Below are 22,457 nucleotides of genomic sequence, written 5' to 3' on the forward strand. Positions count from 1 at the left end.
GGTATAGCCCGTCTGCCTCGAAGGCTGTGTACTTGCGGTCACCTGGGCGGATGGGGAGCTGGTGGTAGGCGGACTTGAGGTCCACGGTGGAGAAAACCTTATACCGGGCAATCCAATTTACCATGTCGGATATGCGGGGGAGAAGGTAGGCATCTAGCTGTGTGTACCTGTTGATGGTCTGGCTATAGTCTATGACCATCCTTTGCTTCTCCCCGGTCTTTACTACTACCACCTGGGCTCTCCAGGGACTATTGCTGGCCTGGATTATGCCTTCCTTCCGCAACCGCTGGACTTCAGACCGAATAAATATCCGGTCCTGGGCGCTGTACCGTCTGCTCCTAGTGGCGACGGGTTTGCAATCCGGGGTGAGGTTTGCAAACAAGGACGGCGGTTCAACCTTGAGAGTTGCGAGGCCGCAGATAGTGAGTGGGGGTATTGGGCCACCGAATTGAAATGTTAGGCTCTGCAGGTTACACTGGAAATCTAATCCCAGTAATGTGGGCGCGCAGAGTTGGGGAAGGACGTAGAGCCTGTAGTTTTAAAACTCCCTCCCTTGCACCGTTAGGTTCGCGATGCAGAACCCTTTGATCTCTACGGAGTGGGATCCTGCAGCTAGGGAAATCTTTTGCGTACTTGGATGGATGGTCAGAAAACAGCGTCTTACCGTGTCTGGGTGAATGAAACTTTCGGTGCTCCCGGAGTCGATCAGGCATGATGTCTCGTGTCCGTTGATCAGCACCATTGTTGTCGTCGTCTGGAGCGTCCAGGGCCATGATTGATCCAGCGTCACCGAAGCCAGTCGTGGTCGTAGTGTCTCGGCGTCTTCTTCGGACCCCGTGGAGCTGTCGATGCTGGGGTCCTTTGTTGTCATCCAAGATGGCGGCGTCCATGAATCGCTCGCGGCCGGGGGTGGACAAAATGGCCGCCCCCATGGATCGCACGTGGTCGGGGTGGACAAAATGGCCGCCCCCATGAATCGCACGTGGCTGGGGGGTCACAAGATGGCGGCGCCCATCCTCCCCTCGTGGTGCCCAGGACCCAAAATGGTGGCGCCCACGGGTCGCACATGGGGCGCTGGGGGGGTTGGGGAGCGTTTGGGATGCGCTGGGCTCGTTCTTCTCCGGGGATTGCGGCGACCCCCCGGGACCGGCACACAGCCGCGTAATGGCCCTTCTTGCCGCAGATTTTGCAAATAGCTGCGCGGGCCGGGCAGCGCTGCCGGGGGTGTTTCGCTTGCCCGCAGAAATAGCAGCGGGCCCCCCTGGGATGGTCTGGCGCTTTAACCGCGCAAGCCTGTGAGGGGGGGGGGGGGGGTTGTCGCGACGGGGGTCCACGGAGCCCAATGGGCTGCTGCGCGGATGGGGCCGTAGGCGCGGGCGTTTTGCGAGTCCACATCTAGGGAAGCTGCAATGGCCCGTGCCTCTGAGAGTCCTAGCGACTCTCTTTCTAAAAGTCTTTGCCGGATTTGGGGAGAGTTCATACCTGCCACAAACGCATCGCGAATTAGCATGTCCGTGTGTTCGATCGCGTTCACCGGCGGGCAGCTGCAGCCCCGTCCCAAAATTAGCAGCACGCCGTAGAATTCTTCTAACGATTCTCCGGGACTTTGCGAGTTGGTAGCGTGCGTAGACCTGGTTCACGGGGCGAACGTAGATGCTCTTCAGTGCTGCGAGCGCCGTCGGGAAATCCTCTGCGTCTTCTATGAGAGGGTAAATTTCCGGGCTTACTCTCGAATGCAGGACCTGCATTTTCTGGTCTTCTGTGATCCGGCCGGGGGCCGTTCGGAGGTAGCCTTCAAAACAGGCTTGCCAGTGATTAAAAACTGCTGCCGAGTTCGCTGCGTGGGGGCTGATCCGCAGGCATTCCGGGGCGATCCGGAGCTCCATAGTCCTTTAAGCTCGCTTAATAAATTGTAGCGCACAATGACTTACGAGAGAGACGAGTAGTGATGAAGTCGATGAGGCTTTATTAAGCGAGACTTGTCCCCAGCAGTTCAGCAACAGAATGAAGCGGCGGGGAGAAGCTCGGGTTCTTATACTCTGCCTTCAGGGCGGAGCCAGGAGTCAACAGCCAACCAGGGCCCGGGATCTGTCAGCCAATAGCATCACGGCTTCAGTCCCATATGACCCCTAATACATACCACCACACAAGCAAGCTCACCTCTCGCATTCAAGGTAAGAGAAAATGGTTTGTTGCGAATTCGGCGGATGTGGGTCGTGAAGGTCGGCCAGCGTGGGTCGCGAAGTTCGGCCAGCGTGGGTCCCGAAGGTCGGCCAGCGTGGGTCCCGAAGGTTGGCCAGTTGGCAAAAATGGGTCCCCAGAAAGAAAGTTTGAAAAGCACTGCTCTAGGCACACCTCATCAATAGCGTTGATACTCCTTGCTTGTTCAGGCCTTTTAGAATAACATTGGGTTGCAAAATGATTTCTGCCATTAGAGTTGGCACATGTTTTTCCATAAGCAGGGCATTGCCGTGGCAAATGCTGTTTGCCACATTGTGGATATACACATCGTGAATTGGGTCGGCCGCTCAAAATGGCCGCCCGCACTGTGAGCACGATTCTTATTCAGCTGCGTCACCACACTAATGACATTTGCCGTCTCTTCTGTCTTCGCGCCAAAATGTCGGAGATTCAGTGTGCTGAGCTGCTTTGCTGAAAGCTCACCAGCATGACATATTTGAATCTTACTTTCAAGTTGCAGATCTGGGGCGAAATTCTCCCCCAACGGCGCGATGTCCGCCGACTGGCGCCCAAATCGGCGCCAATCAGAGGGGCATCGCGCCGCCCCAAAGGTGCGGAATGCTCCGCATCTTTGGGGGCCGAGCCCCAACATTGAGGGGCTAGGCCGACGCCGGAGGGATTTTCGCCCCGCCAGCTGGCGGAAATGGCGTTTGCTGCCCCGCCAGCTGGCGCGGAAATGCGGCGCATGCGCGGGAGCGTCAGCGGCCGCTGACAGTTTCCCACGCATGCGCAGTGGGAAGAGTTACTTCCGCCTCCACCATGGTGGAGACCGTTGCGGAGGCGGAAGGGAAAGAGTGCCCCCACGGCACAGGCCCGCCCGCGGATCGGTGGGCCCCGATCGCGGGCCAGGCCACCGTGGGGGCACCTCCCGGGGCCAGATCGCCCTGCGCCCCCCCCCCCCCCCAGGACCCCGGAGCCCGCCCATGCCGCCTGGTCCCGCCGGTAAATACCAGGTTTAATTTACGCCGGCGGAACAGGCAATTTCTGGGCGGGACTTTGGCCCATCCGGGCCAGAGAATTGAGCGGGGGTCCCGCCAACCGGCGCGGCCCGATTCCCGCCCCCGCCCAATCTCCGGTACCGGAGGCTTCGGCGGGGGCGGGATTCACGGCGGCCAACGGCCATTCTCCGACCCGGCGGGGGGTCGGAGAATGACACCCCTGTTTCCCGCAGAAGCCGTCGCACCCCTTATCATTGGAGATCCCAAAAACTATCTGATCGCGTATCATTGACGACTGGAGTGTGAAGACGTTGCACAACTGCACCTTCAATCGCAAGTCAGTGAGGAAGCTATCGAACGCCTCTACCGCGTTCTGGGTGCGCGTATGGAATATGTAGGTCTCGAAGATTTAATTTTTTTTAAGGGACAAAGGTCGATCGAATTGTTTAAGCACTTAGGCGAAGCTTTTGCTGTCAGCCTCGTTTTCAAAGACAAAAGTGTTGAAAATTTCAATTGCTTGGGGGCCTGCTACAGTGAGCAGCAGCGTGACATCCCTCTCATCAGGCAGTGCCTGCAGACCAACGGCTGCAACAGAGTTTAAACTGTTGTTAAACACCCTCCCATTCTCGTCTACTATATTGGTAATCCAAAGCTGTTGAGGTGCTTTAATACCTTCCACCCCAGGCTTCGAAGTTTTACCGTGCATTGGTAAAAGTAGTAGTTAGCAAGGTTAGTAGCAATAATGCATTTTCTTTTCCTTCCATGTTACCTTTAGCCGTTCGGATTTTTTTGTGCAGAATCTTCGAGTTCTTAGTAAATGATCAATCCTGATACCATGTCATGTTCTTAGACTGGCCGAAGTGAATGATAAACTAAAGAATATCTAGGATGGGATGGGATGGGAACCGATGCAGGACATCAGAGGGAATTAAGTGGGGACAGAAACAAAAGGCAGTGAGGAGAAAGGTGAGAGGCAGAGAAACCAAAGTCAAAAATCAAAAAGGGCCACAGTACAGAGTGTAGAGAACTCAGTGAATGGGTCCAGTAAGGCTAAGAGAAATAAAACATAGGGAGAGTGTACAAAACATGACCGGAAAGATGGTCTGAGAAAGCAGGGCAGAGAGCAAGAGAAGTCTAGATTTAACTGCATTCATTTCAATGCAAGAGGCCTGACGGGCAAGGCAGATGAACTCAGGGCATGGATGAGAAAACGGGACTGGGATATTATAGCTATTACTGAAACATGGCTAAGAGAGGGGTAGGTCTGGTAGCTCAATATTCCAGGGTACAGATGCTATAGCAAAGACAGAACAAGAGGTAAGAGAGGAGGAGGAGTTGGGTTTTTGATTAGGGACAATATCATGGCAGCACTGAGAGGGGATATATCCGAGGGTTCACCCACTGAGTCTATATGGGTAGAACTGAAAAATAAGAAGGCAGAGATCACTTTGATAGGATTATTCTAGGCCCCAAATAGTCAGCAGAAAATTGAGGAGCAAATAGAAAAGGAGATTACAGTTAGCTGCAAGAAAAATAGGGTGGTACTAGTTGGGGACTTTAACTTTCCCAACATTAACTGGGACAGTCATAGCATTAGGGGCTTGGATGGAGAGAAATTTGTTGAGTGTATTCAGGAGGAATTTCTCATTTAAAATGTTGATGGCCCGACTAGAGGGGGCAAAACCTGACCTCCTCTTGGGAAATAAGGAAGGGCAGGTGACAGAAGTGTTAGCGAGGGATCACTTTGGGACCAGTGACCATTAGTTTTAAGATAGCTGTGGAGAATGATAGGTCTAGCCCAAAAGTTAAAATTCTAAATTGGGGCAAGGCCGATTTTGATGGTATTAGACAGGAACTTTCAAAAGTTGATTGGGGGAGACTGTTGGCAGGCAAGGAGCGGATGGTCATTGGGAGGCTTTCAAAAGTGTGTTAACCACTGGGTTCAAGGTAAGCACATTCCTTTTAGAGTAAAGGGCAAAGCTGGTAGAATTAGGGAACCCTGGATGACTCTGGACATTGAGACCCTGGACAAAAAGGACGCATATGACATGCATAGGCAGCTGGGATCAAGTTGATCCCTTGAAGAGTATAGAGGTTGTCAGAGTAGAGTTCAAGATCCCTAACTCCTCCTTTTTGATCTCAACATGACCCAAACTACCTACACAACCTATCCCAGGTTCATCGTCTACGAAGTCCTTCGCTTTGGTGAATATTGACGCAAAGTACTTATTTAATACCATGCCAATTTCCTCTGGCTCCACACATAGATTCCCTCCCCTTGCCTTGAGTGGGCCAACCCTCTCCCTCGTTACCCTCTTGCTCGGCCAACCCTCTCCCTCGCTACCCTCTTGCTCTTTATACATGTATAAAAAGCCTTGGAATTTTCCTTAATCCTGCTGCCCAATCACTTTTCGTGACCCCTTTTAGCCCTCCGGACTTCTTGCTTAAGTTTCTTTCTACTTTCCTTGTTTCCACGCTTGCTTTGTGTGTTCCCAGCCTGCTAGCATTGACAAATGTTTCCTTTTTCTTCTTGACTAGACTCACAATTTCTCTCAGTATCCAAGGTTCCCGAAACTTGCATGCTTATCCTTCATCCTTCCAGGAACGCGGCGGCCCTGAATTCCTATCAACTTACACTTGAAAGCCTCCCACATGCCAGATATCGATTTGCCCTCAAACGTCTGCCCCCAAGACTTCCGGTGGCGACCATGGAGGAGTAGGTCGCACATTCGATAGCTCCCGCCTGAAACGGACTTTCGGACCTTTTTTCCCAGACTTTATGGGATAGATCGGTGAAGTGGACAATATTAAGAAGGGTTCCCTCTCCAACGTATGGCTAATTGGACTAGAAGTGGCCTTGTGAAAAGGCAGCCCGGATAGAGTGAAGCAGTCGGAGCTGGGACCGCGGCGCAGCATGGCGGAGGGTCAGGACCAGGGAGCGGTGGCTCAGTGGTCTAAGGAGCAACAGATGAAGTTCTTTTGAGGACTATTTCGCTGAGCTGAAAAAGGAAACGCTGGACCCGATCAAGGCTGCGATTGATCAAGTGGTTTTGAACCAGGCAGCCCAAGGGAAAGCGATACAAGAAATTGAGCTGAAGTTGTCCAGCCAGGAGGACGATCTAACCGTGCTGGAACATAAGGTGAAGGTGTTGGATGCGCGACACAGGAGAATGCAGGAGAAGTTGGAGGACCTGGAGAACAGGTCCAGGAGGCAGAACTTAAGGATCGTTGGCCTCCCCGAAGGAATTGAGGGGTCGAATACGGGAGCATATGTGGCTGGAGACGCTGATGGGGCCCGGGGCGTTTTCTCGGCCCCTGGAAGTGGGCGGAGGGCATCGAGCCCTCGCAAGGAAGCCGAAGGCGAATGACCCACCGAGGGACATGGTGGTGAACTTCCACCGTTTTTCAGACAAAGAACTTGTCTTGTGGTGGGCCAAGAAGGAGCAGAGCAGCAGATGGGAGAACAGCGAGGTGCGCATCTACCAGGACCTGGGAGCGGAGCTGGCCAAGAGACGTGCTGAGTTTAACCGGGTGAAGGCGATCCTCTTCAAGAAGGGGGTGAAATTCGGGATGCTGTACCCAGAGTGGTTGTGGGCTACGCACGAAGACCAGCACTTTTACTTTGAGGCACCGGACGATGTATGGTCTTTTACCAAGGAAAAGAAGTTGGAAGCGTCTTAAAGGACACTTAATTCTTGAAGGAGTTATGTGGCAGCGGTTTGTAATTTTTGTAGTTCTTGTATCGGTTCAAATAAGACTGTATGGGGTTCTGGGTTAAGTATTGGGCTGGGGTGGTGGTTTGAGGGTGCTTGTTTTTGCAGAGATTGGATGCGGAGGGGAGAGGGGGCCCCCGATTCTGTGGGAGGTTGGGTCTGGTTTCAAGCGATTGTTTCTGCATTGGTTTATGTTAATTTCTTTTACTTGAGGTGTTTACTTACTGGGGACTGCGATGTTTCTAAATGGTTTATGCATGTCGGGAGAGGGATTCGAACAATAGGGAGCCAGACTGTTTGGCACCAAGGGCGGAGGCTGTCAGGGTCAGCATGGATCAGCTGACTCTCGGAAGCGTGGTGCGGTGCACATGTGCTAAGATGGTGCTTGAGCTGGGGGATTATGTTTTGGGGGTTGTTGTGGGGGGGGGGGGTGGAAGGGGGCAGGCTGCTTTGCTGACAGGGGAGGAACTATTATCGGGGAACAAAAGGGAGGTCGGGGGCGGTTGCTGCTTGTGGGGGAGCTCGGGGAAGCGGGGAGCGCGGGCTCTGGGCTGACCAAAAAAAGGTTATGGCTAGTCGGCGGGGGGGAGGGGGGTGGGGGCAGCCCCCCATCCAGGCTAATTACATGGAATGTGAGGGGTTTGAATGGGCCGGTCAAAAGGGCTCGCGTTTTCGCGCATTTAAAGGGGCTGAGGGCAGACGTAGCAATGCTTCAGGAGACACATCTAAAGATTATTGATCAGACGAGATTGAGAAAGGGGTGGGTTGGTCAGGTGTTTCACTCTGGGCTGGACTCAAAGACCAGGGGGGTAACGATATTGATCAGCAAGCGGGTGGCATTTGAGGCTGGAAGAATTGTGGCAGATAAGGGGGGTAGATATATTATGGTGAGTGGGAAGCTGGAGGGTGTACAGGTGGTGCTTGTAAACGTATATGCTCCGAACTGAGACGGTGTGGGATTTATGAGACGGGTGTTAGGCAAGATCCCGGACCTAGAGTCTCATGGCTTGATCATGGCGGGGGGGGGACTTTAACACGGTCATTGATCCCGATCTGGACCGGTCAAAATCCAGGACTGGAAGGAGGCCGGCGGCGGCGAAGGAGTTGAGGGGTTTCATGGAGCAGATGGGGGGGTAGACCCGTGGAGATTCAAACGGCCGAGGGCGAAGGAGTTTTCGGTTTTTTCTCATGTCCATAAAGTTTACTCTCGCATTGATTTTTTTTGTCCTAAGCAGGGCGCTAATTCCGAAGGTGGCGGGGACGGACTATTCAGCGATTGCAGTCTCTGATCATGCCCCGCATTGGGTGGATTTGCGGTTGAGTGAGGAGAGAGGGCAGCGCCCGCTGTGGAGGCTGGATGTGGGGTTGTTAGCGGACAAAGCGGTCTGCGGGCGGGTGAATAGGTCCATTCAGAATTACCTGGATACAAACGATATGGGTGAGGTATCAGCAGCGACGGTTTGGGAGGCTCTGAAAGCAGTTGTAAGAGGGGAACTAATTTCGATTCGGTCCCACAGAGAAAAGGTGGAACGAGCAGAGAGGGAGAGATTAGTGGAGGAGATACTTCGAGTGGATAGGAGATATGCGGAAGCCCCAGACGCGGGGCTCTTGAGGGAGCCTCGGAAACTACACGCAGAGTTTGAGTTTTTGACCACGGGGAGGGCAGTGGAGCAGTTGAGGAGGGCAAGGGGGGCGGTCTACGAATATGGGGAAAAAGCAAGCAGGTTGTTGGCGCACCAGCTTAGGAAGGGAGAAGCGGCCAGGGAGATTGGGGGAGTAAGGAATAGGGAGGGTAACATGGTCTTGGACCCAGAGGGGGTGAACGACGTTTTTAAAGAATTTTATAGCAAACTATATGAGTCGGAACCCCCGCCTGGTGTAGAAGGGATGAGGCAGTTCCTGGATCAGTTGAGGTTTCCGAGGGTGGAGGAGGATCTGGTCGAGGGGCTGGGGGCCCCACTTGAAGCAGAGGAAATTGTTAAAGGGCTGGAGGGCATGCAGTCGGGCAAGGCTCCGGGGCCGGACGGTTACCCGGTAGAATTCTATAAGAAGTTCTCAGAGGTATTGTGCCCACTGCTGATGAGGACCTTTAATGAGGCTAAAGAGAGGGGAATCCTCCCCCCAACGATGTCGCAGGCCTCAATTTCGCTCATCCTTAAACGAGAAAAAGGCCCGGAGCAATGTGGGTCATATATGCCGATCTCGCTTTTGAATGTAGATGCCAAGCTGCTGGCTAAGATTTTGGCCACTAGGATAGAGGACTGTGTCCCGGGGGTGATAGGGGAGGACCAAACCAGATTTGTTAAGGGTAGACAGCTCAATGCTAACGTTCGGAGGCTTTTGAATGTAATTATGATGCCCTCAGAAGGAGAGGAGGCGGAGATGGTGGTTGCGATGGACGCGGAGAAGGCTTTTGATCAGATAGAGTGGGAGTATCTTTGGGAGACGCTGGGAAGATTTGGGTTTGGTGAGGGCTTCATCGACTGGGTGCGATTGCTCTACCAGGCGCCGGTACCGAGTGTGTGCATGAACCAGCTGAAGTCGGGGTACTTTAAGCTACACCGAGGGACGAGGCAGGGGTGCCCCCTCTCCCCGTTGCTGTTCGCTCTGGCTATAGAGCCGCTGGCCATGCTGCTGAAACCATCAAGGAAGTGGCAGGGGCTGGTTCGGGGTGGGGTGGAGCACCGGGTTTCGCTGTACGCGGACAATCTGCTCTTATACATCTCGGACCCGATGAGGGAGGTTAAGCAGATCTTGGGGGAATTTGGCAGGTTCTTGGGTTACAAATTGAACATGGGAAAAAGTGAATTGTTCGTGATCCAGGCAAGGGGGCAGGAGAGGAGGCTGAAGGAGCTGCCACTCAGGATGGTAGAGAGGAGCTTTCGCTACCTGGGAATACAGGTGGCTCGGAAATGGGAAGCATTACACAGGCTCAACCTAACCCGGCTGGTGGAGCAAATGGAGGGGAACTTTAAAAGATGGGATTTGCTCCCGCTATCGCTGGCGGGGAGGGTGCAGACTGTGAAAATGACGGTCCTCCCCAGATTTTTGCTCGTCTTCCAGTGCCTCCCCATCTTCATCCCCAAGGCCTTTTTCAAGCGGGTAAACAAGATTATTTTGGGCTTTGTGTGGGCAAATAAAACCCCGCGGGTGAAAAAAATGTTGTTGGAGCGCAGTCGGGGGGAGGGTGGACTGGCGCTGCCGAACATCTGCAACTACTACTGGGCGGCGAACATAGCGATGATTAGGAAGTGGGTAGTGGGGGAGGGGTCGGCATGGGAGCGGATGGAGGCGGCGTCATGCAAAGGCACCAGTTTGGGAGCACTGGTAACGGCACCTCTGCCGTTCTCGCCAGCCCGTTACTCCACTAGCCTAGTGGTGGTGGCGGCATTGAGGATCTGGGGGCAATGGAGGAGGTATAAGAAGGTGGAGGGTGTGTCAGTCTGGACCCCGATTTGCAATAACCACAGGTTCGTGCCGAGCAGGATAGATGGCGGGTTCCGAAGTTGGCAGAGAGCAGGAATTAGACGGATGGGAGATCTATTCATAGACGGGAGCTTTCCCAGTCTGAAGGCGCTGGAGGACAAGTTCAAGCTGCCGCCGGGGAATGGTTTCAGATATTTACAAGTCCGGGACTTTCTGAGGAAACAGGTGTTGACTTTCCCGTTGATCCCGCCATGGGAGATACAGGACAGAGTAGTGTCCGGTACCTGGGTGGGGGAGGGGAAAGTGTCGGATATCTATCAGGAGTTGTTGGAGGCGGAGGAGACCCCGGTGGAGGAACTGAAGGGCAAGTGGGAGGAGGAGCTTGGTGGGGAGTTAGAGGCGGGTCTGTGGGCGGACGTCCTAATCAAGGTTAATGCCTCCTCATCATGTGCCAGGCTCAGTCTGATACAGTTTAAGGTGGTACAGCTGGCACACATGACGGCGGCGAGGTTGAGCAAGTTTTCCGGGGTAGAAGATAAATGTGCGAGAAGCCCAGCAAACCATGTCCATATGTTTTGGGCGTGCCCGAAGCTTGGTGGATTCTGGCAGGGGTTTGCCAAGGCAATGTCCAAGGTGCTAGGTACGCGGGTGGTGCCGAGTCCAGAGATAGCGATGTTTGGAGTGTCAGAAGACCCGGGAGTTCAGGGAGTTAAAGAGGCTGACGTTCTGGCCTCCCAGGTAGCCCGGAGACTGATCCTGTTAATGTGGAGGGACTCGAAGCCTCGGAGTGTGGATACTTGGGTCAGTGACATGGCTGGTTTCTCAAGCTGGAGAAAATAAAGTTTGCCTTGAGGGGGTCAATGCCGGGGTTCTCCCGGAGGTGGCAGCCGTTCGTCGACTTTCTCGGGGAAAATTAAAATGTCAGCAGAAGCAGCATTCGGAGGGGGGGGAGGGGGGGTGGGGGGCGGGTAGGTGCAATATGGTTAAGGGATGTACAGAAGGGGTTGGGTGGGAAATGTCTAGTTTACCATGTTGATGTTTATGTTATTATTGTTTTGTTTGTTATTATTAGAAAAATTTTGCAAATGCTTCAATAAAAATATTTTTTAAAAAAAAAAACATCTGCCCCCAATCTGCATTCTTCAGTTCCTGCCTAATATTATTGTAATAACCCTTCCCCCAATTTAGATCCTTCACCTGAGGACTACACTTATCTTTATCCATCAGTACCTTAAAGCTGACTGAATTGTGGTCACTGTTCCCCTACTGAAACGTTGACCACCTGGCCGGGCTCATTCCCCAATACCAGATCCAGTATGGCCCCTTCCCTAGTTGGACTATTTACATACTGTTTCAAGAAGCCCTCTTGGATGCTCCTTACAAACTCTGCCCCATCTACGCCACTCGGCACTAAGTGAGTCCCAGTCAATATAGGGGAAGTTAAAATCACCCACCACAGCAATACCTTGCCAAAATCTGCCTACATATCTGTTCCTCTATCTCCCACTGACTGTTGGGAGGTCTATAGTAAACCCCCAAAATTGTGATTACACCCTTCCTATTCTTGAGCTCGATGAACCCTCTATATGAACCCTCCGAGGTGTCTTCCCGCAGTACAGCTGTAATATTCTTCTTAACCAGTAGTGCAACTCCCCCACCCCTTTTGCACCCCCCTCTATCCCGCCTGAAACATCTGTATCCTGTAACGTTAAGCTGCCAATCCTGTCCTTCCCTTAACCAAGTCTCTGTAATGGCAACATCATAGTTCCAAGTACTAATCCAAGCTCTAAACATTAATCTGCCTTACCTGTTTAGTTAAAACTAATGCACTTTAGTCCACCAGATCCTCTTTGATCAGCAACCACACCATGCCTGCTCTTTCTCGGAGTCTTACTGGCCCTACTCTCTAATTCCCCTTCAGTTAATTCACCTTCGCTCTGGTTCCCACCCTTCTACCAAACTAGTTTAAACCCTCCCGAGTGACACTAGCAAACCTCCTGCCCAGAATATTTATGCCCCTCCAGTTTAGATGCAGCCCCTACTTTTTGTACAGGTCCCACCTGTCCCGGAAGAGATCCCAATGGTCCAGATATCTGAAACCTTCCCTCCTACACCAGCTGTTTAGCCATGTGTTCAGCTGTACTATCTTCCTATTTCTAGCCTCAGTGGCACGTGGCACAGGGAGTAATCCTGAGATTACAACCCTAGAGGTCCTGCTTTTTAACTTTCTACCTAGCTCCCTAAATTGCAGGTGCAGGACCTCATCCCTCTTCCTACCTATATCGTTAGTACCAATATGTACCACGACCTCTGGCTGTTCAACCTCCCCTTTCAGAATGCTTTCTGCACGTTCAGAGACATCCTAGACCCTGGCACCAGGGAGGCAAAATACCATCCTGGAGTCTCTTTTACATCCACAGAAGTGCCTATCTGTACCCCTAACTATAGAGTTCCCTATAACTATTGCTTTAGTGCTCGTTGTCCCTTCTGTGCTTAACAACAGGGCCAGCCATGGTGCCACTGCTCTGGCTGCTGCTGCTGTTATCCTCTGATGGGCCATCCCCCCAAACAGTATCCAAAAGGGTATACTTGTTAGAGAGGGGGGTGACAACAGAGGATTCCTGCACTGACTGTCTGCCCCCTCTAGTGGTCACTATCTATCTGCCTGCACCTTGGGTGTCACCACATCACTAAAACCCCTGTCTATGATGCTTTCCGCCACCTTCATGCATCCAACTGCTGCTCCAACCTATCCATGCAGTCTGTGAGGATCTGCAATTGGGAGCACATTCTGCAGATGTAGTCTTTCAAGATGCTGGAAGCATCACGGGTTTCCCACAACTCACAAGTGCAGCACGTACCCCACTGACCAACATTTCTATCACCAATTATATTATTTTAGAAAATGTATTAAACTCTTTCCTTCACTTATCGCTGCAGATACTCAAGGTAGGTCTTTATATCACTTATCTTCCAGGGATGCTATCTGGATCTCTCCCTACAGATTAACAGTTACAAAGCAAGAAGAAAGAAAACAAAACAAAAAGGGAAAAAAGCACCACCTCCCACTCGAACACCGAATTACCACACTGCTCCAAATTACCAAATTTCAATCCCACTCTGACTGCCTCACTCAGGCTGTCACCCATTTTACATGCGCAAAGCTTACATGTTTGGTATTTGTTTGTGGGCAGTGTCATTCTTCTCCCTTCACTCTTCTTGTCGCTTGGCCTCCCCTCCCTTCTTTCCTGCTCTGCTTGTCTTTTGAGGGTTCTTTTACCTGTGGCGTTGTGTTGGGCCCTCTGGTCCGTGTCGGTCTCTCTCTGGCCTCCCCTTTGCTGTCTCCTCCGATCTCTCCCCTCCCCGTTTCCCCCCTCTCACTCCTGCCTGCTCGCTGTGATCCAGGTGGCTCCCATGTGCCCCCTGCCAAACCCCTCCTCCCTCCGCTCAATCAGTTCTTGGCTTCAAACAAGTCCTGGAACAGGTTTGTGAATGGCCCCCACGCGTTGTGAAAGCCATCTTCAGACCCTCAGATGGTGTACTTGATCTTCTCCAGGTGGAGAAATTCCGATAGGTCGGCCAGCCAGTTTGTGTGTGATGCTGTTGATCGCCAGCCAAGCAGGATTCTCCGACGGGCGATTAGGGTAGCAAAGGCAAGGGCGCAGCCCTCTTCCCTATATGAAGTTCTGGCTGGTACGATACACTGGAGACTCATCCCCAAAACCTTGGACATTGCCTCGAAGAAGGCTGTCCAGAACCCGGCAAGTTTGAGGCATGCCCAGAACATGTGGGTGTGGTTGGCCGGGCCTCTCTGCCACCGTTCACATTTGTCCTTCACTTCCGGGAAGAACCTATTCATTCGGGTTCTTGTCAGGTGTGCTCTATGCACCACTTTGAGCTGCATGAGGCTTAGCCTTGTGCAGGAGGTGGAGGATTCGGCCTGTTCAGTGCTTCGCTCCCGAGTCGCCAGCCTACTTCCATTCCTAACTCTTCCTCCCATTTTTCCCTTGTTTCAGTGGGGAGCGTGTCCTTTCAAAAAGTCGTCAGTATATGTCCCCGCAGATCCCCTTTCACAGACTGTCCTTGTCCAGTAACTCCTGCAGCATTGTCTCTCTCGGGGCCCGAGGGTACTTTGTCTTCTCCTTGCGGAGAAAGCTTTTGATTTGTAAAGTCGGAATTCCTGTCCATTTGGTAGTTCCAGTCTCTCCATCAGCCCTGCTAGGGTCGCTAGTCTGTCGCCCATGTAAAAGTCCCACACTGTCAGTGGTCCCCTTGTCCTGCCTCCACCTATTAAAGGTGGCGTCCAGCATGGCTGGTGAAAACCTGTGGTTGCCCCAGATAGGGGCCATGGTGGACACCTCGGTCAGACCGAAGTGCTGCCTCATCTGATTCCAGGTTCTCAGTGTTGCTACTACCACTCGGCTGGTTGAATGTTTTGCTGGCAGGGATGGCAGTGCTGTCGAGGCGGGGGCTCAGAGGGGCGTTCCTGTGCATGAGGACTCCTCCATCCTCACCCATCCTCACCCGTTTCATGTTTGGTTCCTTCACTCATCCCTTCACTATCTTGGACTTAGCTGCCCCCCCCCCCCCCCCGTGCAAATGCCATAATTATTTTGTCTATTGTTTGGAAAAAGGCCTTGGGGATATAGATCGGTAAGGATCTGAACTTGTTTGGAGAGCTGGTACAACAGGAGGGGCCAAATGTCCTCCTTCGCGCCGTAACAATTCTGCTATATTTCCTTAATAAACATCCACCAACATTTGCCACTCCCTCTTGAACATTTTCATCTCCCTTTGAAACTTTAAAAGTAACTTCACATGCGAGTACTCAAAGTGTGAAGGCAAGGGCTGCAATGAAACAATTCCCAACTAAATTTGCACAATCCCTTCAAGCAAAAAAAAATTACAGATTTTCTTTATGAAAAGATAGTCATATTAGTGCCCTCGCTATTTTCTGAAATGTGCAAGGTGGTTCATATGCTAACGTGCATTAGAAATGAATAATTTCTGAAGAAATGTCAGAGTTAAGTTTAATGCACATTCCATTCATAATTTTAAAAATTACTGTTCTTTGTAACTTTAGGGCTCTGGGGCTGTGCTCCAAGTGGTTACACGGGTATTGTGGTCACCCATTTTTAAAAAGCATTTTCATAGGGTGTGGGCATCACTGTATTTGCTGCTGATTCCTCATTGAAATGGTGGAGGTGAGCTGCCTTCTTAAACTACTGACATTGATCAGTTGTAGGTGCAATAGGGAGTCCCAAGATTTTGGTCCACCACATAGCTAGATCACATAATGTGCAGTGAAATAAATAATCAAGTAATATGTTGAAGTGGCCCTGGTTGGGAGACAAAATATTGGCCAGGACACTTTCCAAACTGCTGTCAAATATTACGTTCTTTCAGTCAGAAACTTTGGTTAGCATCTCACCAAGAAAAACAGCACCTCTAACAGTATAGCACTCCTCAATATGTCACTTGTCTTCTGGGAGCAGAGAGAGCCGGACCTGCGATGGACACCATGCACTGGGAAGGGGATAAAGAGAGAGCGAGGATCGGGGCCTGCACTTACCTTCTGGGAGCAGAGAGAGCCAGAGCTGTAAGGGACACCTTGTACTGGGTCAGAGTATGAAGACAGCGTGAGGCTCAGGGAGCGGAGACAGCCGGACCTGCGTGGGACATCCACTGTTCAGGCAGCGTGCTGGGTTTGGGGAATAAAAAATTCAAGACTGACGTCAGAGGAAAGCGGTAAGCTGACTGATTGGTGAGTAACTGATGTTAGGGACCGTCTTTAAATAGCTGAAACTTAAATAACTGAATAAGACAACAGTTAGGGAAGTTACTGCAAGTTTATATCTCCTAAGGAAAGCAACACAGCTGGGGAGTGCAGTTATATATTCTATTATACATACTATAATAATAATTGCACCTGAATTGTCAGAGAAAAAGGACCCGAGTTAATACTTGTTAATATTACTTGATATCGAAGGATTAATTTAACTTAAAGGGGTAAAACATGGCAGCAGACCTCCAAACCATGGTCTGCTCTTGTTGCTCCATGTGGGAGACCAGGAATATTTCCAGTTCCCAAGACCAGCATGTGTGCAGGAAGTGTCTCTAGCTGCAGCTCCTGGAAGCCAGGGGTTCGGTGCTGGAGCGGCGGCTTGGGATACTGTGGAGCATCCACGAGGCAGAGAGTATCGTGGACAGCACGTATAGAGAGATGGTCACACCAGCAGGCTCAGACTCTACAGGCAGAAAGTGAATGGGTGACCACCAAGCAGAGCAAGAGGACTAGGAGGCAGTGCAGGAATCAGATATACCGTTTTGGATAATGTTGTGGGGTGGGGGGGGGGCTCTCAGGGAAAGCAACAGCAGCAGCAGACATGTTTGTGGCACCACAGCTGGCTCTGCTGGACAGCAGGGAAGGAAAAGGACAAAGTGAGCTATCGTGGTGGGGTATTCAATGGTGAGTAGAACTGACAGGCGTTCCTGTGGCCGCGAGCACGACTCCAGAATGGTATGTTGCCTCTCTGATGCCAGGGTCACGGATATCATGGAGTGGCTACAGGGCATTCTGAAAGGGGAGGGCGATCAAACCAGAGGTCATAGTACTTGTGGCACAAATGACATATGTAGAAAGAGGGATGAGGTCCTGCAACGTGAATTTAAGGGGTTAGGAGGTTAGAAAACAGGACCGCGGCTGAGTGAGCATAGAAATAGGATAGGTCAGATAAATGTGTGGCTAGAGGGATGGTGTAGAAGGGAGGGCTTTAGATACTTGGATAATTGGGATAACTTCTGGGACAGATGGGACATATATAAGCGGGATGGGTTGCACCTGAATTGGAGGGGAACAAATATCCTAACAGGGAGGTTTGTTCATGCTACTGGGCAGCGTTTAAACTAATTTGGAAGGGGGATGGGATCCAAAGTAACAGTACAGTGGGTGAGAAGATGGAGTCAAATATAGAGGAAAAAGCAGGCAACTCCAGTGGGCAGAGCAGACAGGGGTATGAGAAGGCACATGGGGAGATTGTTAGGACTAAACTGCATTTTTTTCAAGGAGCCTGACTGTTGAACTCAGAGTGTTGATCAGCACATAGAATTATGACATTTTTGCAATCACAGAAACCTGGTTGAAAGAAGGGCAGGACTGGCAGCTGAACGTCCCAGGGTATAAACTTTTCAGGCGTGATAGAGGGGTAGGTAAAAGAGCAGGAGGAATTGCATTATTGATTCGGGAGAACATCGCAGCAGTACTCAGGGATGATATCTTAGTAGGGTTACTCAAATTAAGCCATATGGGTAGAACTTAGTAACACATTGCTGGGAGTGTAAATAGGCCCCCAAACAGTCAGAGTGAGATGCAAGGGCAGATATGCAGGCAAATCTCTGAGAATTGTAAGAAAAATTGGGTAATAATGGTAAGGGATTTCAACTTCCCCAATATTAACTGGGATAAGCAAAGTGTGAAAGACTTAGAGGGGGTGAAATTCTTAAAATTCATCCAGGAGAGTTTTTTATGCCAATACGTAGGAAGTCCTAGAAGGGAAAGGGTGGTGTGCTGGATCTAGTTTTAGGGAATGAAGTCGGGAAAGTGGGTGGATGAAGTTTCAGTGGGGGAGTATTTTGGAAACAGTGACCATAATTCAGTAGAATTGAAGGTAGCTAATAAATGGGACAAATATAGGCCGCAAATTAAGATTCTTAATTGGGGAAGGGCCAATTGTAATAAATAAGACAGGATCTGTCCAAAGTTAACTGGGAGCAGCTACTTGCAGAAAAATCTACATCAGAGCAGTGGGATTCATTCAAAAAGGAAACAGAGCCAACATGTTCCCATGATAGTGAAGGGTGGGAGCAATAAGTCCAAAGAACCCTGGATGTCAAGGGATATCTAGGTTTGGATAAGGAAAAAAAAAGGAGGCTTATGGCAGATACCAAGGGCTCAAAACAGCGGATGCGCTAGAAGAATATAGAAAGAAAGAAATTAGGAGAACAAAGAGGGGGCATGAAAAAGCACTAAAGGAAAATCCAAAGAAGTTTTAGAAGTATATTAAGGGAAGGAGGTTGACCAGGGTAAGAGTAGGGGCCATTAGAGACCAACATGGCAATTTCTGTGTGGAACCAGAAGATATAGATGAGGTTTTAAACAAGTGTTTTGCATCTGTGTTCATTACGGAGATGAATAATGTAGGTATAGAAATTGGGGAGATGTACTGTAATTTACGTGGAACAACTTAACATTGAGAGGGAGGAGGTATCAACAGTCTTAATGAGCATAAAAGTGGATAAATCACCAGGGCCAAATGAGATGTACCCCAGATTGCTGTGGGAGGCAAGGGAGGAGATTGCAGCGGCTCTGATAAAAATGCTCAAATCTTCTTTGACCACAGAAGAGGTGCCAGAGTTCATAAGATACAGGAGCAGAATTAGGCCATTTGGCCCATCGTGTCTGCTCCACCATTCGATCATGGCTGATGACATCCTGGCCTTAACTCAATCGTCCTGCCTGTTCGCCATAACCCTTCCACCCATTACCAACTAAAAATCTGTCTAACTCCTCCTTAAATTTACTCACTGTCCCAGCATCCTCCGCATTCTGAGGTAGCTAATTCCACAGATTCACAACCCTTTGGGAGAAGTAGTTTCTCCTCAAATTTGTTTTAAATTTGCTACCTCTTATATGAGGACTATCACCCCATTTTAGAATGCCCCACAAGAGGAAACATCCGCTCCACATCTACTTTATCCATATCTTTTATCATCTTGTGTACCTCAATTTGATCTCCCCTCATTCTTCTAAACTCTAGAGAGTATAGGCCAAAACTCTACTCATATGACAGACCCCTCATCTCTGGAATCAACCTAGTAAACCTCCTATGAACTGCCACCAATGCCATTATATCTTTCCTCAAATAAGGGGACCAAAACTGTGCACAATACTCCCAATGTCGTCTCACCAATGCCTTGTATAGTTGCAACAACGCCTCCTTACCTTTATACTCTCTTCCTTTAATTATTAATGCCAACATTCCATTCGCGTTCTTTATTATGTGTTGTACCTACATGCTAGTTTTTTGTGACTCATGAATGAGGCCCCCATGTCCCTCTGCATCGGAGCACGCCGACGTCTCTCCCCATTGAGATAATAAGTTGCCTTCTCATTTTTCCGACCAAAATGCATGACCTCATACTTACCCACTTTAAACTCCATCTATCACATTTTGGCCCACTCTCCTAACCTATCTATATCCATTTGTAAGGTTCTTATTTCCTCATTGCAACTTAGTGTCCCACCTATTTTTGTGCTTGGCCATTGAACCTCCATCCCTGTATCCAGGTTGTTTATATAGATTGTAAATAGATTGTACAGAGGACTGGCGACAGCTAATGTGGTGCCATCATTCAAGAAAGGAAGTAGGGATGAATCGGGAAATTACAGGCTAGTGAGTCTAACCTCAGTGGTAGGGAAACTACTGGAAACAATTCTGAGGGACAGAATTAATCTCCACTTGGAGAGGCAAGGATTAATCAAGCATAGCCAGCATGTTTTTGTCAAAGAGAGATCATGTCTTACAAATGTAATTACATTTTTAGAGTAGTTGTCTAGGTTTGTAAATGAGGGTAGTGTGGTTGATGTAGTCTTCATGGACTTTTGAAAGGCTGTTGACAAGGTCCCACATTGGAGGCTGATGAAGAAGGTGAAAGCCCATGAGATCCAGGACAATTTGTCAAACTGGATCCAATGGGTCACTGTCTGTGTGGAGTTTGCACAATCTCCCCATGTCTTTGTGGGTTTCCCCCGGATGCTCCGGTTTCCTCCCATAGTCCAAAGATGTGAAGGTTAGGTGGATTGGCCATTGTAAATTGCCCCTTAGGGAAGGGTTTTAGGAATAGGACGGGGGACCAGCCTATGTAGTTTGGTCATTCAAAGGGTGGGTGCAGACTTGACAGGCCAAATGGTCTCCTTCCACACTGTAGGAATTCTATGATTCTATGAAAACTGCCTTTGTGGTAAATTCACAGATGACACAAAAATTGGTGGTGTGGTAAATAGTGAGGAGCAAGGCCTTACAGTACAGGACAATATAGATGGGTTGGTTAGATGGGCAGAAGAGTTGCAAATGGAATTTAACCATGAAAAGTGCACATTCCCCCGTGTCCGCGTGGGTTTCACCTCCACAACCCAAAGGTCTGCAGGTTAGGTGGAGTGGCCACGCTAAATTGCCCCTTAACTGGAAAAAAGAAAATAATTGGGTACTCTAAATTTAAAATTAAAAAAAAAACATGAAGAATGTGAGGTAATACGTTTTGGGAGGTCTAACAATGCAAGGAAATATATAATAAATGGTCGGACCCGAGGAAGGATCAAAGGAACCTTGGTGTGCATGTTCACAGATCTCTGAAGACAGCAGGACAGGTAGATAAGGTGGTTACGAAGGCCTTTGGGACCCTTGCCTTTATTAACCACGGCACTGAATATAATAGTGGGGAGGTTATGCTGGAGCAGTATAAAGTGCTGATTCGGCCCCAGCTGGAGTACTCTGTGCAGTTCTGATCACTACACTATAGGAAGGTGATTGCACTGAGAGGGTGCAGAGGAGATTCACCAGGTTGTTGCCTGGGTTGGAGCGTTTCAGCTATCAAGAGAGACTGGATAGGCTGGGGTTGTTTTTCCTGGAGCAGAGAAGGCTGAGGGTCGGACCTGATTGAGGTGTATAAAATTATGAGATATATATGTAGGGTGGATAGGAAGATACTTTTCCCCTTGGTGGAGAGGTCAATAACCAGGGGGGCATAGATTTAAAGTAAAGGACAGGAGGTTTTGATGAATTGTGAGAAAAACATTTCCACCCAAAGGGTGGTTGGAATCTGGAACTCCCTGCCTGAAAGGCTGGGAGAGGCAGGAAACCTCACAACTTTTAAGAAATACTTAGATGAGCACTTGAAATGCAATTTCATGCAAGGCCAAGTGCTGGAAAATGGGATTAGAATAGTTCATGCTGATGATCGGCGTGGACGCGATGGGCCTCTTTCCGTGCTGTAAAACTCTATGAAGTGCCAACTTACTTGCTCAAGTAAGTTGGACAGCATGGTGGCACAGTGTTAGCACTGCTGCCTCACAGCTCCAGGGACCCAGGTTCAATTCCGGCTTCGGGTGACTGTGTAGAGTTTGCACATTCTGCCCGTGTCTGCATGGGTTACCTCCGGGTGCTCCAGTTTCCTTCCACAGTCCAAAGATTTGCAGCTTAGGTGGATTGGCCATGCTAAATTGCCCTTTAGTGTCCAAAAGGTTAAGTGATTTACTGAGTTACAGTGATAGGATGGAGGCGGGGCTTAAGTAGGGTGCTCTTTCCAAGGGCCGGTGCAGAGTCGATGGGCCAAATGGCCTCCTTCTGCACTGTAAATTCTATGATCTATGTTCTAAGTCTATATATTGGAGCCTGAACTCATAAGATTCTGATTCAGGAACATAAGTGCTATCGCAGAGTCAGAGCAGTGGTGCAGGATCACACAGTACAGATTAGCATGACTCTGTAATGCCTGACAATGAGCAGGAACGCAGCACCCACTCCATCCACTAGAATATGTGCAGTTTCACCCATCACTGATGTCATTGTTGTGCACTTGTTGTCCCCCTCAGTCACACTCCAACCCACAAGCCTCTCTACCTCACTGCTTGCCACTCCCTCCTGCTCGCCGCTCCCAACTCCCTTCACCACTGCTCCTTCCTCTTGCCACTTCTTTTTTTAATATAAATTTTGAGTACCCAATTCTTTTTTTTCCCAACTCAGGGGCAACTTAGCATGGCCAATTCACCTACCCTGCACATCTTTGGGTTGTGGGGGTGAGACCCACGCAGACACGGGGAGAATGTACAAACTCCACACAGACAGTGACCCGGGGCCGGGAGAAAACCCGGGTCCACAGCACTGTGAGGCAGCAGTACTAACCACTGTGCCACCGTGCCATCTCATTTGACCCCTCTCCTTCCTGTTCCTTATGCCGCATCCATCCACTTGTCAAACGGTGAAAGGGAGATAGAGCGTATGAGGCAGTGGTGAAGAGAGCAGCAAAGGGAGAAAGCAGGGTGGCAGCAGGCAAGTGAGAGCCAGGGCAACGGAAGGGAGCT

General features: G+C 50.1%; 1 protein-coding gene across 1 annotated transcript in view; it reads right to left on the reverse strand.

Moving 5' to 3' along the window:
* Positions 1-22,457, reverse strand: part of tlr1 (toll-like receptor 1) — a 35,843-nt gene that overhangs the window by 11,650 nt on the left and 1,736 nt on the right. Inside the window, exon 2 of the mRNA XM_072496572.1 lies at positions 15,891-16,019. The gene's annotated coding sequence lies outside the window, so the exon portion shown is untranslated. The remainder of the gene's footprint in view (positions 1-15,890; positions 16,020-22,457) is intronic.

The sequence above is a fragment of the Scyliorhinus torazame genome, chromosome 3, assembly GCF_047496885.1.
Source record: "Scyliorhinus torazame isolate Kashiwa2021f chromosome 3, sScyTor2.1, whole genome shotgun sequence".
In the NCBI taxonomy this organism is placed as follows: Eukaryota; Metazoa; Chordata; class Chondrichthyes; order Carcharhiniformes; family Scyliorhinidae; genus Scyliorhinus; species Scyliorhinus torazame.